General features: G+C 33.8%; 1 pseudogene across 1 annotated transcript in view; it reads right to left on the minus strand.

The window, feature by feature from the left end:
• LOC309657707 (dual specificity protein phosphatase 3 pseudogene) overlaps positions 1-20,496 on the minus strand; it is a 51,058-nt pseudogene that overhangs the window by 12,830 nt on the left and 17,732 nt on the right. The window contains exon 2 of the transcript in view: positions 14,802-14,869. The product of the transcript in view is annotated as a dual specificity protein phosphatase 3 pseudogene (transcript). The remainder of the gene's footprint in view (positions 1-14,801; positions 14,870-20,496) is intronic.

The following is a 20,496-nucleotide window of genomic DNA, read 5'->3' on the forward strand; positions in this document are numbered from 1 at the left end:
GCAAATCAACCCCAAAAAGGTAGTACAGAAACAATTAACATAAGAAAAAAATACATAATTAAAAAATTAATTAAATTTTTAATTTAATTAAATTAAAAAATTTGACAAAGCCAAAAATTGATTATTTGAAAACACTAATAAAGATGAAAAATTAAAAAGACTTAACAAGAAAAAAACCCCAACATATTACCAATTTAACGCACCAAAAGAAGATTTTGCTGTAGGATTTACAGATATAAAAAAGTTAATAAATTAAAATTATGGAAAGTTTCATACCAATAAATTTAACAATTTAGATAAAATTACAAACTACATAAAAAACACAAATTACCAAATTAAAGTAAAAGAAATTAAAGATATGAATAGTTTCTTATCTATTAAAGAATTTGAATCTAGCATTAAAATCATTCCCATGATGAAAACTCCAGGCTTAGATGAATATACTGGTGAATTCTTCAAAACATTTTAGGAATAAATTAAACAAATCTTACACTAACACTTCCAGAAAATACAAAGAGAGCACATTTACCAACTCTTTGATTAGATCAACAAAAATCTTGATACCAAAACTTGAAAGGGATGCTATAAAAAAACAAAATTTGCAAGCTAAGTTTTCTCATAAATATAATAAATGCAAAAATCTTAAACAAAATATTAGCAAAACAAATCCAGGAATATATAAGAAAGATAATATACCTCAAATGAGTAGGGTTTTTCCATGAAAGCAAGAGTGATTTAACATTCAAAAAAATCAATGCAATTTACCCTATTAATAGAAAATAAGTGAGAAAAATAATACCATCATCACATTAGATGCATTTGATAGAATTCAACATCCGTTCATGATAACAATTCTCAAAATATTAGGAATAGAAAGGAACTTCAATAACTTAATGAAAACCATCTTGGAAAGATCCAATAAATATCTTAATGATGAATTATTGAAAATTTTCTATTGCCATCAGGAATGAGCCAATGATGCCTGTTATCACCACTTGTATTTAACAGTTTTCGAGTTCCTAAGCAGTGAGATGAGACAGTTGAAAGAAATAAAAGGCATAAAGATTGGAAAAAGAGGAAAAAGGAAATAAAACTTCCATTATTGGCAGATGGCATGTTTTTTTCATGTAGAAAATACAAAAGGACCAAGAGCCAAATTATTAGAATTACTAGGTGAATTTACTAAAGTCACTAAATTTAAGGTTAGTTTACAAATATTAATTGCATTTCAACGTATCTGTCTCAAATAAATAGAAAATTAAATTTAAAAAATGATACCATTTACAAAAGCAACAAAAAACTTGGAACACTTAAGAAAAAAAAACAACTAAGAGGTATGCAAGACTGCTACTCTGCAAACAAGGAATATATTGACAGAAATTTTTAAAAGACAATAGATAGAGGGAAATCCAAGTTCATGGACTGGAAGACTCAAAAAATCATGTATAGATTTGTTGCAATACCAACTAAAATCCTAAAAGGTTTGTTCATGAATTCAACATGCTTGTTGTAAAATGTGTATGGAAATCCAAAGGGCCAAGAATATGCAATGAACTCTTGAGAACTAGCAAAACTGAAGCACTTATACTATGAGATATTAAGACCTATTATAAATCCATGCTAATTAATTCAATGTAGTTTTTGCACAATATAAACCAATTGACCTATGGAATAGAATAGTCCAGAAATAGACTCACATAAATGTGGTCACCTAACTCATGTCAAAAGTAACATTTCAGTGCAGTGAGTTGTGGCCAACTGGATATCTTTATGGGAGAAAAAGAAGAATCTTTGCCTTTACTGTATTCCACACATATATAAATCCTAGACAGATTGTAGATTTAAAAGTGAAAGGTAAAACAATAAGACTTTTAGAAGAAAACATAGGAGAATATCTTTATGACCTTGGAGTAACGAGCACTTTATTTCTTAAACAGGACACAAACGATATTTAAAAATAAATAAAATGTAATAAATTAGATGACAATACAATTAAAGTATTCTGTTCATCAAATGTTATCAATAACTCTGAAGAATACATACAGATGGTCAAGTGGCACATGAAAAGATGCTCAACATCACTAATTATTAGAGAAATGCAAATCAAAACTACAATGACATATGACCTCACACCGGTCAGAATGGCTATCAACAAAAAATCTACAAACAATAAATGCTGGAGAGGATGTGGAGAAAATGGAACCCTCCAACACTATTGGTGGGAATGTAAATTGGTACAGCCACTATGAAGAACAGTATGGAGGTTCCTTAAAAAACTAAAAGTAGAGCTACCATATGATCCAGCAATCCCACTCCTGGGCATATATCTGGAGAAAACCATAACTTGAAAAGATACATGCACCCCAATGTTCATTGCAACACTGTTTACAATAGCCAGGACATGGAAGCAACCTAAATGTCCATCAGTGCAGGAATGGATAAAGAAGATGTGGTGTATATCTATCTATCTATCTATCTATATACACACATACAATGAAATATTACTCAGCCATAAAAAAGAATGAAATAATGCCATTTGCAGTGACATGGATGGACCTAGAGAGTGTCATACTGAGTGAACTAAGTCAGACAAAGACAAATATCATATATCACTTTCATGTGGAGTCTAAAAAAATGGTACAAATGAACCTACTTACAAAACAGAAATAGAGTCACAGATGTAGAAAACAAACTTATGGTTACCAAGGGGGAAAGGGGGTACAGGAGGGTAAATTGGGAGATTGGGATTGACACATACACACTACTATATATAAAACAGATAACTAATAAGAACCTACTGTATAGCACAGGGAGCTCTACTCAATACTCTGTGATGACCTATATAGGAATAGAATCTAAAAAATAATGGGTATATGTGTATGTATAACTGATTCACTTTGCTATACAGCGGAAACTAACACAGAACTGTAAATCAATTACACTCCAATAAAAATTAATTAAAAAAACAATAGGATGTTGCTAAGATGCTAAGTATGATATGTCATATAATAAAATGTATTTGAATTTTTCTGAGAAAAGTTATAGAGTGAAAAGGCAACACAGAGTTAAGTATTTTTATTGTGTGTATGTAGATACGGGTATGTACCTGACAAAAAAACTCATTCAAAATATGCAAAGAATTCCTACAAATTAATAAGGAAAATACTGTCAAACTAGTATAAGATATATAAAAAACTTGAGTAGGCACTTCACAACAGAAAATATCCAAGTAACACATACACATATGAAACAGAACTCAAGTAAAGCGCAAGGAAATACACACTAAAATCACAATGAGTTAACTTCACACCCATCAGAACATCTAAAGCAAAGAGTGAGACAAAGCTAGGTATCGGCAAAATTATAAAGCAACTAGAATTCTGATACTTTGCTGGTTGGAGTATAAACTGGTACAACCCATTTGGAAAACTACTTGTCAGTGTCTAAAAGAGCTGGAGACATGCATGTTCTGTGATGCAGATATTACGCTCCTAAGTGCAGTACATAACGCAAATGGAAATGCATTTTTCATATAACAAAAGAAATGTACAGGATAGATAAATCCACAAATACACAATTTTAATACTGAGAGGGGAAAAAAGACAAAAGAGTACATCCTATATGATTCTATTTTTAAAATTTCAAAAACTTTAAAAACTAATATACGGTATTGGAATTTGGGATAATGATTAACTTGGGGGTTTCAGGAGTCCTGGTAATGCTCTATGTCTTGATCTCAGTGCTGTTTACATAGGTGTGTTTATTTTATAAAATTCATTAAACCCCACCCAAATTATTTTTACATTTTATAAGTAATCCTTCAATATATTTTACAGGGAGGAACTTTTATTTATGGGGCAGGGGGAGAGATAGAGACGAGAGAGAGGAGGTGGTGGAGGGGGCAATGGGGGCAGGGGGAGGAGATTAATAATTTCAGGTATACTTGCCTTTAAAGTCATTACACGCTAGCTGAAATACTGGGAAAATTCTTATGCAGGTATTTGAAAGGCAGATGAAATTTCTCCTTGCCAAGATGAGGCTGTCACATTTGAGGCAACTTTCAAAACTGTATTTTGTACGGAAAAGTTGACCAGTTTGCCAATTTTCCTAGTTTCTGGCAGTTAGAAAATTCTCAAAAGGTATTAGTTATTTTAAATTTTGGGGTTTTGTTTCTGCTTTGGTTTTATTTTGTTTGTTTTGTTTTGTTTTAATATCCGGATATGTTGGTATGCAAAATCCTCAAAAATGATCAACTTACAAAACACACATGATTAGTGATAGGTACATATTCAATCAAATTGTTTTTGACTCCTGAGAACTTGACTTCTAAAGTCAAGGACCAGTGGGTTGCACAATTGTACTCTACAGACTTTGAACAATAATTATTTTTCTTTTACTTGAAATACTGTAATGAAATAGCCATTCCTCTGAAAGATACAATATAAACTTCTATACAGAGAAACTAAAACTCATCCACCTTCATTTTCTACTTCATGACAGATTTTCCATTACAGGAAAAACTGGAGCAAAACATCTAAACTTATTTATCTCCTCCCACTTTTTTCAGTGACAACATATATTATTTTCCCTTTGTCTCTCAACAAACACAAAGGACTGTTGAATTTACTGGAAAATAATTAAGACGAATAACATTAAAAAGATATAAGAACATCTCCAAGTTATTCCTTTTACTAATAAAAATTACGATTCACAGAGTCTCACTGCCCATAATTTTTACTGCTTACTATCACCTAGGAGGATCAAATCTAAAAGCTGATTATAGAAAATTATTTACAACCTTTGAAACCCTAAAGGAATCTTTCATGCAATTCTACCACCTCAGTACCTGACAAACCTCTCTGAATGCAAAAATGAATAGAAAATTAACAACAAAAAAACTGTCTTTAAAGCTAATCTGTCACTTGATTTGACATGAGATTATTCTCTCAAGTCCAGGAATCCATGTAAATTTCCTCCAGGCATCTCTAGGCAAAGTTCCTCTTCATTTTACAACTTCTAGGCAATAAGTACTGAGGCATACATCAATTCTATTATTAAAGGCTCTACAAAGTAGTGCTCTACTAAGGAGGGAAAAGCAACATGTTGGGGTTATGTGTGCTCTGTACTATGGAAGTTGCATGCTCGTCCCAGCCCACTGATGATAATGCTCTGCCCTAGGAACGCCTGCAGTACTCGCCTGGGCCCATGTTACCGGGAGAAAAGCCCACAGATATTTCCTTACCGAGGTCAATGTTGTGGCTGGGCTGGCCCTTGTGGTTCTTATGATGGTCACAGAGTGCACTTTAGCAAAATACTATCAGGGAAATTTGAGGAACAAGATTTATTATCCACAAATCCTGAAGGGTACACAGCATGCCTGAAGACCACACAAGGGGGAGGTTGAGTAGGGGGAGAAAAGGTGTGGGGGGGGGCAGGGAGAGTGAGAGACAGAGAGAGAGAGAAAATGAACCTGGGGCTCTACATTTATTTGGATCTAAGAGCAAGGTGTTTAGGACTTCTCTAGGTCACTCATTATTGGCTGATTTGAAGCATAAGAGGAGGAATGAGCACACAGGAGGATGGAGATGGGGTCACTCAAGCAGCCGGTTACCTATGTCACCCAGGGCTTTCTGAAAGGGGAACTTCATGGAGTGGGTGTTCTAGTTCTTTATCTGGTTGTCTTGCTAGTAGCTGTGTCATACAGTTGGTAATACGTTTATTCAGGACGGAAGTCTTTTGAACTGGATGCCTTGGCAATCAAAACTTAGTGTCAGGCACTTACACCACAGAGATGAAGCCCAAAGGAGATACTGCTTGTGTACCTTGATGTATATTTCAGGTATTTCTATTTCTTTACCCGTAAAGTGGATATAATAACTTAAATATTGGTATACTGCGGGGGAGGTAAGATTACATATGAAATAACTTAGCAAAAATGACTGCAATGTATCTTACACAATAGGTGAATATTCAGTGTTAGCTTTTATCCTCATAATAAACTATTCCAGTATTTAGCAGCTTAAAACAACAAACACTGATTATCTTAACAATCTCTCATGAGGATTGCAGTCAAGTTGTCGGCCAGAGCTGTAGTCAACTCACAGCCTAATGGGGCTGGAGAATCTGCTTCTAACTAACTCACGTGGCTGTTAGCAGGCCTTGGTTCCAGGATGGCTCCTGGACTAGGCCTTCTGTTGAACACAGAACATTCCATAAAGTTTTCACATGACAGATTGCTTCTCCCAGAGTGAGAGATCCAACAGAGTGAGAGAACCATCAAGACGGAGGCTGCAGGGTCTGATACACATGATCTCCTAAGGGACATATTATCACTTTTGCAGAATGCTAACAGTCACGCAGCAGAATCCTCATGTGCAATGAAGGAGGAGACTGCATGAGAAAGTGAATATCAGGAGGTGAGGCTCATTGGAGGCCATTTTAGAAGCTGACTCATACAAACAATAATTGTTTATATTACACCTCATAGTTATTTATACTATTTAATGAGCATCTTAGTGTTGTGTTTTTAAATGTATTAATTCATTTAATTCTCACTCTAACCCTATTAGATAGTATTGTAATTTCATTTTTCAAGTAGGATAAAAGAAAATTTTAAAGGTATATTATAGCTAATAAGTGGTAGAACATTATGAAATGTAACAATCATCTAGCTAGTGTTTCACAATGATATAAATTTAAAAAGCAAATTTTTCAAAAGTGATAAAGGATTTCAGAAATGGTAGGCCTGCCTTGTGTAATTAACTCTGATTAAAAGTATGATATTTGGGCTTCCCTGGTGGCGCAGTGGTTGAGAATCTGCCTGCCAATGCAGGGGACATGGGTTCGAGCCCTGGTCTGGGAAGATCCCACATGCAGCGGAGCAACTCGGCCCGTGAGCCACAATTACTGAGCCTGCGCGTCTGGAGCCTGTGCTCCGCAACGAGAGGCCGCGATAGTGAGAGGCCCGCGCACCGCGATGAAGAGTGGCCCCCGCTCGCCGCAACTAGAGAAAGCCCTCGCACAGAAACGAAGACCCAACACAGCTATACATACATACATACATACATAAAAAGAATGTAAGCAGACAAGAATAGCATTTTAAAAATTTTTAAAAATTAAAAAAAAAAAGTATGATATTTTGCTAGTAACATAAGATTCAGCCACCATTTCAGCTATTACTTCAGCCAAAGAAATTACACTATGCATGAACTATTTTTTAAATATCTATGTATTGTGGAATACTTTTATGGATAGTATTTATAAATATTATATTTAAACATATTTATCTCTCACAATTAATATTTTATGTCTTTCCTCTGTCCCCTGAATTGAGAAACACTTGTATCCCTGTCCTCATTTTTATTCTTTTAAGTTTTCATTTTTTTAAATATATAAACCTAACCAATTACATAACATTCTTCCATTTCCTAATTACATATTATCACTATTTTAATGGTGTATAAAGAGCAGTAGTATTCTTCAGGGAAAATATCCAAACTCAGTTTTTATCTGTGTACAGAAAGAAAATAATTACCAGATATTAGACGTTGTAAAAACCTCTATAATTCAAAGTCCTGAGTTTTATCTTATAATTCTACTGTTTTCTTTCGTGCAGCTAAAACCAAATTATTCTTCCCTAATTCACCAAAGAATTTTTAATACCAAAATAATTTTGAAAACTAATTCCTATTAAAATTTCCTTCTGAGTTTATACCACTAAGATGAGACCCACAGGAATCCATAGAGCCTGTGAAAGAGGTAGGAATAAAGAGGAAATTAAGAAATTCGGTATCACAAGCTAATCACCACAACCTACCATTGCTCATACTGCTTTGCTACTGCTTTTATTTCATGTCATTTTTTTCCCTTTCAGAACTGAAGAACTTCTCTTTAAAGAATACATAAAATTTAAGTAACAACACTTGTATTTAAGTAACATTATTCTTTCCACATCTTGCTCACTCCAACTAAAACTATCAAAATTCATCCATATCTTTTAATATAAAGATTAGAAATTGCTCTGTCTCCTACTACTCTACATAAAGTTAAATGTGAAGAAAACTAGGAGCACAGCCCAAAGAAAGCTGATCCAAGTTATAAAGCAGAACATATTTATCCAACTCTGTTGCAAATACACGTGTCAATTATGAACATCAGTGTGAGTTTCCTAATTTTTTACATCATCTAAACTTCCCAGAACTAATTAAAACCACACTTATGAAGGGTTCTAAAACTTGAAGGGTTTTTGTTTTTTAAATGAGCTTGGAGTAAATATCTTAAGTCTTTACTCCAAGTAAAGAGTGCATCAAATGTAGACAGTAAAGCTACTACAATCTAGACTGAAATAGACTGCCTCTGATATATTCCTCGTATACCAAAATTCCTCTGTGTCTCTTACTCTGCTATTTGTTACTTTGAAAGTAACATATCAGGATTATTCCCATCAGATTGTTCAAGATGGAGGCTATTATAGTTTAGTCACCCTATTTCACTCATCAACTTTAAAGTATAAGGCCTAAATAAAAGCCCAAAGTACCTTTGTGAACTCCCCCAAGATAACGGAACTTGAAACACACAGCATTTAAATTTCTATGAAAGAGTTTCTTGAGTATCAGTTGAGTTAGCTGAGGACTAGTTCTTGGCCTTCTTTGGAAAAGTACCTAAGAGTAAATAATAAAATTCATTGCCCAGATTTGAAATATTTCATAAAACGCTGAGTGGAAGTGTGAAATGGACAATTCTTCTGGAAGACAATTTGTCAATATCAAGGACCTTAAAATTTTACATCTACACCTCACCTAGTTTTAGAAATTGGTATAAAAATATGACTAACACTAATTCTACATAGTTTATTTTTATAATAATAAATAACTAAAATAATCCATAAATTATGTTTCCATATGTTAGAATATTTTTTGGTCATTAAAATTATGTTTCATCAATTAATATTTAATTACTTATTAAAATATTCATGAAAAGGGGATAAAAAGTTCATAAACAGTATATTTTAAATTCTGTTTAAAAATATTAGTGGTATTTTGTGTGTATACACACACACATATATATTTATAAACATTAGTAAATGATAAAATATTTTGTCCAGATTTGAAATATTTTGTAAAACACTGAGTGGAGATGTGAAATGGACTAATCTTCTGGAAGACAATTTGTCAATAATATCAAGGACCTTAAAATTTTATACCCACATCTCACCTAGTTTTAGAAATGTATGTATATATATATTATATACATATATATTAGGTATGAACATATGTATGTATGTATACATTTCTTTCTCTGTCTCTCTCTCTCACACACACACACACACACATACACACACACTGCTCATTCCATCACCATAATGTTTGTAATTTGAGATTAGGGAATCATGTAACCCCAAATCTCAAATGGAAACAGCTGTATCCATTCTACTTAAAGGCCTTCACTACATTTTATAGTTAAATTGCAAGCAGCCAAACTGGGAAACAAATACAAATATTCTTAATCTCTAACATTTTTGTTTAATATACTTGGATATGAAAGCCAAATTAATTATGAGAAATGAGTGCTCCCATTTTCTCAGCTTGAGGTCCATTTTAAATATAGATATCTAGCCACACATAATTGGGTAAGTTAAAGGTTGGCCTAGCTACTTTTGTTACAGTAATTCAGGATAAATGTTGCAGTACCATGGAAACAAGGATATATTTAATTCTATATCCTGATCAAACCAATTTTGAATCACTTGTTACGCTGACAAATTTCCTTCAGACATATGGAATTAACTTAATAGATTTTCAAATATCATTTGCCCTATAAATCCATTAGTCATTTCACAGAGGTTTAAACAGCAAAATTAGTAAGCATTCCTTGGCATCATTTATATAGAATCTGATTTGGAAAAACTGGTCCTACCTCGTCCATCTTGTAGTGATAAATTTCTAGTAAACATCCAGTAAAATTCATTTATAACAATGGCTTATAATGAAAAATGGCAGCCCTAGGAAAAAAGTTCCTGAAGAATGTGATTTCTGTAACTACAGAGCTACTTCTAAGATATTTAACAATGCAACTCTTCATTACTTTTCTCTACCCAACCATTCTAAACTGAGTTGAAAGTGAGAATATCCATCATTAAACTTTCTTGGAACTAGTGTCATTGACCTTGACCACACGCACAGTTGAAATCCTGAACTATGTGGATAATAGGGACATTAAGGTGAAATAAATGTCTTTCTTTTCAGTTCTTTGGTTAACCTCTAGATATCTAACAACATGGCAGCTGTTGATCCAAACAGAATTTCAGAACAAATCTTGCCCTTTAGCCACTTGACAGCAAAAAGTAATTAGGCCCAAACTAGGTATAACTGTCCCTTACCTCAGTGAAAAAGAGAGCGAGGAAGATTAAGATGGAGTTAGAAGTGAGGTGGCTCTCTAACTATCATAAATAACCACATTTATAAAGATAACGTATCATGTTACTATTAACTGCAGTGATTCAATGTCTTATATAACTCAATACTTTGTCAAAAACTTTAAATAGATGATGAAAAATTCTCAATTTCCAAAAAGACAATAAGCCACAAGTATGTTATTTACAAAGGTATCGCTCCATTAAATAATCACTATAAATGATGACTGAATCTCCAGTGCCTTCAATACAAGCCTATTTGAACCTCAACGTATAGAAATCTATTAGGAAAAACACTCTGCAAGCTATTCATCATGTGTAAGCACATTTCTCTTTAGGAATTACATTAAAAATTTAATCTTGGACAACCAGAAATGGTCTCTCTCCACCTCCCTAACCCAGTCAACACCTGAGGCAAATCAGAATGGCTGCTAAGCAATGTGGCTCACATTTTTAGGGTAATTTAAAGAGGTCATTTACCTGGACACAGTCCAGAGGTGAGGAGTAGAATGAATACTTTGGCTGGATAGATGAAGAGGAGAAAGAGCTGATAAGACAGTTTGAAAGAGATGAGACTGCTGCTACAGTGGAAGAGTTTAAACAGCACAGAAGAGATGAACCATTCTTTTCCATTCCTTCTCTTGCTCCCTTTATCATAAGTTGGACACACGTACAGTAGATTCCGATGGACGATTTTAGATTCATCTATGTTTTCCACATGATATCTATAGTATTATAATATTACAAAACTTTTCTGCAGTTTACCCAGAGATAAATTATATTAAATATTTGATATATGTCATTCAGTACTGTTTCTATTAATGTACAGAATGTGTATCTAATGGTTCACAGGTTTGGAATCACGCCCTATATACAATTTTGTATTCACTGTGAGCAAATAATGAGCATTTTCCTATGGGATATTCTCCTAATTTTAATTTGTGTACAGTATTCTACAATATATATTTACTGGGCATTTAGGTCATTCCCCACTTGCACTATTAAAACATTACCGAACATTCATTTGTGAACTAATTTTATTCTGTTTTTATTTTATTTATTTTATTTTACTTATTCTAGCTTTATTCTTATAAGAAAGAAATAATGAGTCAATATATTTTAAAATTGTTTATATATTAGTGTTTTTCAATCCTGGCTGCACATTGAAATTATTTTGAGGAGCTTTCAAAAAATATTGGCAGAGTTTCTCTTGCTTTTTAAAGTTCCCCAGGTGATTCAGGTGTGCAGTCAAAGCAGAGGCTGTGATGTATATTACCAAATTGACATCCTTAATCTTAATACTAATTCACATTCCACCAGCATTATAAACAATTGTCCACTCTGTCCAACACTGTGTTGTCCTTATTTGAATCTTTGTCAAATGGGTGACAATGGTTTCTCATTATCATCTTAATTTGCATTTTTGATTTCTAGTGAGAGTGAACATTTTTCAAATATACTCCCCATTTATAATTTTTTTTTTATGAATTGGCTTTTAATATTTTCTGCCCATTTGTTCAATTGCAATATTCAAGTTTTATTATTGTAAATAATCATCCATGAGAATTAAATAATTATTTTGCCCAATAGAGCAAATTTGTCATTTAGCTTTTAATGTTGTTGATGTAGTAGATTAAAGATGTAAAATCACTAATCTATTTTTATAGTTTTCTATTATTCTTACCCTCATTTAAACTAAATGTCAAATGATATCACTACACTTCTTAAAACTAAGATAAACACACGCATTGAATTCATTTTCTTAGTCACCTCAGGCTCCAGTTTCCACTGAATTAGTTCAATTTAATGATCATCTTACCATCTCACTCGGGCTACTGTTGTTCTGAACTATATTTACCCAGACCAAGTACCCAGCCTCTTTCTTCAATTTATTACAAATTATTCACACATGGTAATTTTGTGTACAAATTTGGGGAAAACCATGTGACAAAATTCAACATTAGATGTTCCTCTTCTTAAAACACTCTTGGCTTTTTGATGGATTACAACTCCTACCCGGATCTAACTCTTCGCTCTCCTCTAATCCACAGATCTTTTTCTACAAACACCAAATTAATATTAATGCAGAATGGCTTAAATACTTCTTTTGTTGTCTTAGACCTGACTAAGTCCTACAACTTTGTTTTGGTCAGAGTGGACTACCTAATGTAACAAACACTTCCCAAATCTCAGTGGCTTAAGGCAACAGGTTTTTTTAGCTATGATCAGTACTATGGTAGAGGTAAAATGGAGGCTAAGTTCAATTGTTTGGGAACCCTGAATTCTTCCATCTTGTGTTTCTACTATCTTCTTTGCTTTCAAACTGCAGCGGTCAAAAGAGAGGAAGAGAGCTTATGAAAGGCATAAATGCTCTTAACTGCTTTGGTCTTAAAATAACATACATCACTGACACACATATTCAATTAACAGGAAATAGTGATATGGCCCCGTCTAGATACAGTGGGGCCTGGATATGCGGTCTAAGTGTGCTCAAGTAAAAGAAGAGACATGAACATTGGTGGACAGTAGCAAATCTCACAGGCATATTAAAGCATTTTCCTAAATAAGTAGGGTTTCCTCTAGAAATAAATTCTCATCTCAGATGTTAAGAAAACTAATTGTTTGTATGCTGCATTGAAAGACATTCAACACTCTGAGATCAGAAAAATATTCAACAATATTTTATCTATTTACTTCATGATTTCATTATCTGTATTTAAATACTTATACTCCTGGATATATTTTAGAGTGCAATATGGACCAAACTTTATTCCAAAATGCTCACCAATTAACCAATACTATTTAATGGTTAATATTAACACTTGACATGTTATCTTCATCATACAGAGAGAGAGAGAGTTTCTTAGATATCACTTCTATTTCTATATCTATATCTATATTACCCCTGGACAAACTATAGTTGACTCTTGAACAGTGTGGGAGTTAATCCGAGTATAATTTATCAAAAGCCCTCCATAATTAGGGTTCCTCTGCACCTGTGGATTCAACCAACTACTGACAGTGTAATATTGCAGTATTTCCTCTTGAAAAGTATATGTGTATAAAGTGGACCCATGCAGTTCAAACCCACATAGTTCAAGGGTCTACTGTACAATTGTTATTACTGTAGCTTTATAATTTAATATATACCATTAAAACAACCCTTTATAATACTCATAAAATTTTTCCTCCTCTGCTTATTTTTCATGTATAGTTTATATAGATCAAATTTTCTGTCTGGAGTCATATTCCTTCTGCCTGAAGAACTTCTTTTAATATTTCTTGTAGCATAGATCAGCTGGTTATAAATTCTCTCCACTTTTATATGTTTGGCCTTTATTCTCCTTCATTTTTTAATGCATTTGCTTTTGTTATTTTGGGGGGATTATTTTGTTGTTTTCTTTAGTTGAAATTGTGGTTGAAGATATTTATAGATTCACTTGCAGTTATAATAAGTAATACAGAGAGAACCACTGTACACAATGCCCAGTTTCCCCCAATGGTAACATTTTGCAAACTATAGTATAGTATCACACCAGGATATTGACATGAATACAATGCACTGATCTTATTCAGATTGCCTCAGTTTTACTTGTACTCATTTGGGTGTGTGTGAGTGTATGTGTGCATTAAGGTCTATACGATTTTATCAGTTGTGTAGGTTTGTGGATTTCTTTTCCATTTTTGAGAAGTATTTTTTCTGGATATAACTGACTTCAAAAAAAAAAAATCTCTTTAAAGATGTCACTCCTGGTTTGTCTGGTTTCTGATTAGAAGTCAGCTAATACTCTTATATTTTTCCTCCGTGTATAGTGTGTCTTTCTTTCTCTGTCTGCCTTGAAGTTATCCTTAATGTTTGATTTTCAACACTTTGAACGTGACATGTGTAGAGGTGTGTGTATATGTGTATGTGTATATGTGTGTGTGTAGGTGTATGTGTGTGTTTATAGAGAAGGATCAAATCCAACCCATGGACTTTGTAAAGGAATAGAAATTCCTAAGTAAATTTAAGTTGCTCAGAGGAATAGAAAACATCAAAACTTCCCCCTATGAGAAGACTGTCATTCTTTGACCAAATTGCAAATGGGGGCTGTAATAGAGGAAGTCGTATATTTTGTGACTGGGGATTTATTGCACTTCATTCTGCTTTACTTCACCTTCATCGCTATCACATACATATTCTTTGGGGATTTCCTTTCACCTGATCAGGACTACCTTCACCATAAGAGGTCCACCCTGGAGATATTATAAATTTCCTTCTTGTCTTGAGAGACTAAGCAACAGCCTATAAGTAATGACATTTTTACATTCTTTCTCGTTGACATTGCACAATTGTACAGAGAGTACAATTATAGGCTGACGAGTGCATTATGTTGTGATTAATGTTTACCTGAACAAACTGATACTTGTCACTTTCATCAAATATCCACAGTTGCATTCTAAAGCAGTTCATAATGACTATGAACCAAAGAAATACAAAAACATTCTAGTATAAGTATTGCTAGGTCTATAGTCAAAGAAAAATAAAACTTAGCAGTATCTGATACAAGTGACAATTTCAAGAGAATCATAATGAAGCCCTAAATCCTAATCCACCCACACTCTCATAGAGATTACAGGAGATACCGTTACATATAACATTCCTTTTGAGGGAATAGTGATCCAATATCTGCACCTCCACTTACATGAAAGAGAACCACTGAGCCCTAACATTCATTCACTCATTCAACAAATATTTATTGATGTGTTCATCAATGTATTTATGAGTTAGGTATTGAGTGAGATGATTCTTAATAGGCACTGGTCTGCAGAGCCAAGTGTGTACTCTCAATTGATTGTAGATCTACTAAGAAGTTTTCATAAAATTATGAAGCAAATACATAAGTAGGTACATTTTAATGACTCTGTTTCTCTGCTCTTCTAGTCCAGAGCAACAACACAACCCAGTTGTTCTAACTCCCAGTATTTCCCTTCTAAAAAAAATAGACAATCTTTCTTCACCATTTCCTCCCATCTGATCAACACATATATACCGATCCCTACACTGCAGTGGCCCAGTGGGCAGGATGGTAGAAGAGTGCCCATATCTTTCTTTTTGATGTCTGCTTTAGTGTATGTTCTGTGGCTACGTATTTGCTGACAAGGGTGTAAGAGGTACACAGATGAGCCAAGATGAGAACCACAAAACTGCTGCCTTGGGAAGAGCTTGATGTTATAGAACAAATTCAAATGAAGCATTTTAGACCCCCCACATTGCATACAATTTCAAATGTTCTTAAGAACTTGAGTTTACAAACCAGGAAAAAAAACTGTTCTCCAAGGACCCACACACATTGTAAATGGAAGGAGCTAACTAGAGAAGTGCTCGCAAATTTACCTTTTTGTCAGCAATGCCTAAGAAGCAGTTTCCATAGACATACCTACTGGGGACTCATCTAATTTTTAGGGCCCTTTCTTTGAATCATCTTCCTCCTCAGGAAGTCTATGCAGAAAGGAATTAAAATAGCATAATGGAAAATGCCTTTAGTTGTAATTTTGCAACAAATAGTGCAAATCACATTTGATTAATATATTATTTTTAAAACTCTTTTACATATATCATTGTCTCGGTTAATCACTACAATAATCCTGTGAAGTATTATCAACTTTTTTTTTAGTTATGAGAAATGAGCTCAGATTAGTGCAGTAATTTGACCAAGTTTACATGGCTAATAAATAGATGAAAAAAGATTTAAACTCATGTCTAATTTACAACCAAAACTCTGAGTTCTTTGCACCACATGAAACTGGATAGGATTTATGCCATTATTTGTAGACATTAACAGCAAAAAAAAAAATCTAACTCTAAATAATTATTTATATTGTTCATCCATATAAAGCACAGTTCAGCAAATTTTAAGAAATACTCAGATTAGAAGCAAAGATTTAGTTGGTTCATCAAAATGTGAGATTAAGGAAACTGTGGTCTGGAGGAATGACCTGAGAAAAGGGACTGTCATAGGCTAAATAATGACTCCCAAAGATACCAAGTTCCTAATCTCTGGATTAGGAGGTTGTTAATTTATTACAGCACCAGAGACTCTGCAGATATGACTAAGTTAAGGATCTTGATATATGGAGATTATTTTGCATTATCTGGATGAGCCATAAATTCAATTACAAGTGTTCTTATAAATGAGAGGCAGGGATATTTGAATACAGAGGAGAAGGCAATCTGACAAGAGCAGGGAAGGATTTGAAGACGCTATACTGCTGACCTTAAAGATTGAGTAAGGGGTCATGAGCCAAGGAATACAGCCTTAGAATCTAGAAAAGTTAAGGAAACTATACAGGAAGAGTTATTTAGGTGCAAAGCCAGGTGAAGAATCCATGCTATATTTTCAGTCATGTAACCTCCCTGAATACTGTATTAATCTCATTAGTTTGTATTCAATTGTGCCTCAGATAAGTTATATAAAGACAAAATAGTATTAATATAATCACATATAAATATAATTAATGGACATAATTACCTAAAGGATAATTGTATTTTAAAATAATTATATAAAATGGTAATAAGGCATAAGAAAATAAATCTTCCAAATAAATATCAACATAATATCTTTTATATAATATACAAAACTAATTATTCTTGGATTTTTACAAGTTCTTTTATTCATTCATTGTGGCAGAAGCAACTCACTGTCCAAAAAAACATATTGCTTCCCATTCTTTAGTGTAGAGTTGTTAGCAGGGAAATAGCTGCCCAGCAAGGGACTGTATTTCTCAGTTGCCCTTAGAGTCAAGTGTGTCCTTGTGACTGAGTTCTAACTAATGGAATATAAGAGGAAGGTATCACTTCCAGGCCCAGCTCATTAAAAACATGGCATATTCTCCTCCATGCTTTTCTCCTTCTCCCAGCGGGATGGATGATCAGCAGTAGTTCTGGATACCTTCAGTGAGAGATGGTGGAGCTACAAGTTAGGGGGAGCCCGAGTCCATAAATTGTCACTAATTGATAGTTATACATGTTTTCAAGTATATGAGCAAGAAGGAATTTTATTTTGAGCCATTATATATATTTGTTATGATTTGTTTGTTAAAGTTGTTATTCTTACCCTAACAATACACTCACCACTTATTTATTTATTCAACAAATATTGAGTAAATACTATGGACCACATATGCCTCTGGATCTTGAGGACAAGTCAATAAACAAAGGTTTTTCCCTCATGGAGCTTATATCTACTGTCAGAAAAACAAACAAGTGGATCAATCAATAATTTCAGGTAAAGACTACAAAAAATTATAGTGGGATATAGGTACAGAGAAAAATGTAGTATATTTAAACAGGATGGTCAGGAAAGTTTCTCCGGAGGTGACAATTAAATAAGAGCTGAAATAAATGACAGAGAGAGCATATGAATATTGTCAAAAGGGTATTTCAGTAGGAGGGAAGCAGTAAGGCAAAGGCCCTGAGGTAGGAATGAGCTTGGTGTGCTCATACAACATCAATGAAACCAATATGGTGGATCTCCAGGAGTAAGGGGGAAAATTAGATCACCAAAAGAAAGATCATGTAGGATATAGTGGGATTCTCATCCCAAGTGTATTTGGAAGCAGGAAGTCAAGAGGGAAAGGAAGAAAGTGATATAAAATACTATACTTTGTAAACACCTCACTCTGGCTACACTGTGGAGAATACCCTGTGGGATTAAGAGTTTAGGTAGGAAACAAATGAAACAGCACACACAAAAGTAACAATGGGTTAATCTGTGATAGCACATATTCAGATTGTGAGTGTAGAAAAAAATGAGAAATTGAAGAGGTGAGGTATAAAAGAAAGATATAAATAAAGGATGATTTCAAGGTTTTTGCCTACAGTAGCTGGATATTATGGTGGTGCCATTTCAGAGATGGGGAAAACTATTGGAAGAGAATGTTTGGGGAAAGAAATCAATAGTTTGATTTTGGATTTGTTAATATTGTAATGCCAGTTAAAGATCAGTGAGTTGTAGATCTCCAGTGAGCAGTTGGATATTTTAATCTGGCATTCAAGAGAAAGATGAGAGCTGGAAACACTAATTTTAGAGTCATCAGCATGAGAGCTATGGGTTTTAACTAAGGACATAGCATCCCTTGGGGAATCTGGAAAATTGTGAAGGAGTTTTAGGCCCTCTCACAATTTAGAAGGTGCTTCTAAAATTTAGCAGGTGGGGCCAAAATTGCCAGACTTTTAAATGTCATGTAAGTAGAAAACCTGTTTATAATTATTTGTTCCTAGATCCTAACTACTGATATAATTACATAAACACAAAAGTATATCATGTGATTTGTATGATTCTACTATATAAACTCACACATATACAGTCAACTAATATTTGATAATGGAGGCAAGGATATAGAATGGGGAAAAGACAATCTCTTTAATAAATGGTGCTGGGAAAACTGGTTATTTACATTCAATAGAATGAAACTGGAGGTCTATATTACACCACTCACAAAATTAATTCAAAATGGATTAGAGACTTAAATTTAAGACCTAGAGGATCTCCTAGAAGAAAACATAAGGAAAAAACTCCTTGACACTTGGCTTGACAAGAATTTTATGGATATGACACCCAAACCACAAGCCACAAAAGCAAAAATAAACAAGTGGGAATACATCAGACTAAAAGTCTTCTTCATAGCAAAGCAAGCAATTAACAAAATGAAAAGGCAACATATGGAATATGTTGAAAATATTTGTAAACCACATGTCTAATAAGGTGTTAATATCCAAAATATATAAAGAATTCATACAATTCAACAGCAACAAAAATAAATAATTTGATTTTAAAAATGGGTGGAATACTGAAATACACATTTTTTTTCAAAGAAGATACTCAAATAGCCAACAGGTACATGAAAAGGTATTCAGCATCACTAATCATCAGGGAAATGCAAATCAAAACCACAATAAGATATCACCACACACCTGTGAGAATAGCTATTATCAAAAGGGTAAGAGATAAGGGCTGAAGAGAATGTGGAGAAACAGAACCCTGTATACAAATCGGTGGTAATATAAATTAGTGCAGCCACTATGGAAAACAGTATGGAGGTCCCTCAAAATATTAAAAACAAAACTATCATATGATCCTGCAATGCCACTTTTGGATATATATCTGAAGAAAATGAAATCCCACTATCTCAAAGAAACATCTGAACTCCTATGTTCATTTCAGCATTATTTACAAAAACAAAGAAATAGAAACAACCCGAGTGGCCATCGATGATGAACAGATAAAGAAAATGTGGTGTATATACAATGGAATATTATTCAACCATAAAAAAGGAAATCCTGCCTTTTGTGACAACATGGATGAATCTGTCATGCTAAGTGAAATAAGCGAGACAAAGACAGTTACTGTATGAACTCACTTATATGTGAAACCAAAAAAAACCCCACAACAACAACAACCTAACAGGAATAGAGAATAGATTGGTGGTTGCCTGGGGGTCAGAGGGAGGGGGAGAGTGAAGGTGGTCACAGGGTACAAACTTCCAGTTATGTCCTGGGGTTGTAATGTTCAGCATGGTGACTGTATTTAACAATACTATATTGTATCGTATATTTGAGAGTTGCTAAAAGTAGATTTGAAAAGTTCTCACCACACACCAAAAAAATGTAATGATGTGAGGTGACGGATGTGTTAACTAACCCTATTGTGACAAGCATTTTGCAAGACAGATAAAGTCACTACATTGTACATCTTAAAAAGAACGTGTAATTTTATGACTAATTATTTTTATGCTTGGTTACTTATACAGAGTTCATATTTGAAAGAGAAAACATGTAATTGATTGGGACAACAGGTTAACTGTGGAAACCCACATATTTGGAGCCTACCCAGCAGGTAATTGGGACACTGGTGTGGACTTCACCCTGTGGTAGTCAACACAACAAGGCTCCTTTAGAGCTGTGGTCACCTTCCAAGCCAGTGATAAGTACAGCCTCTTTAAACCTGTAAGTCACAGCCTGAACATCACCAACTTACCCAAATTTCATTTGTTTTACATAATTTGCAAACTTACTGAGTGCCTCATGGGAGTAAACCCCCAAA

The sequence above is a fragment of the Balaenoptera physalus genome, assembly GCF_965194825.1.
Source record: "Balaenoptera physalus genome assembly, chromosome: 3".
NCBI lineage: Eukaryota > Metazoa > Chordata > Mammalia > Artiodactyla > Balaenopteridae > Balaenoptera > Balaenoptera physalus.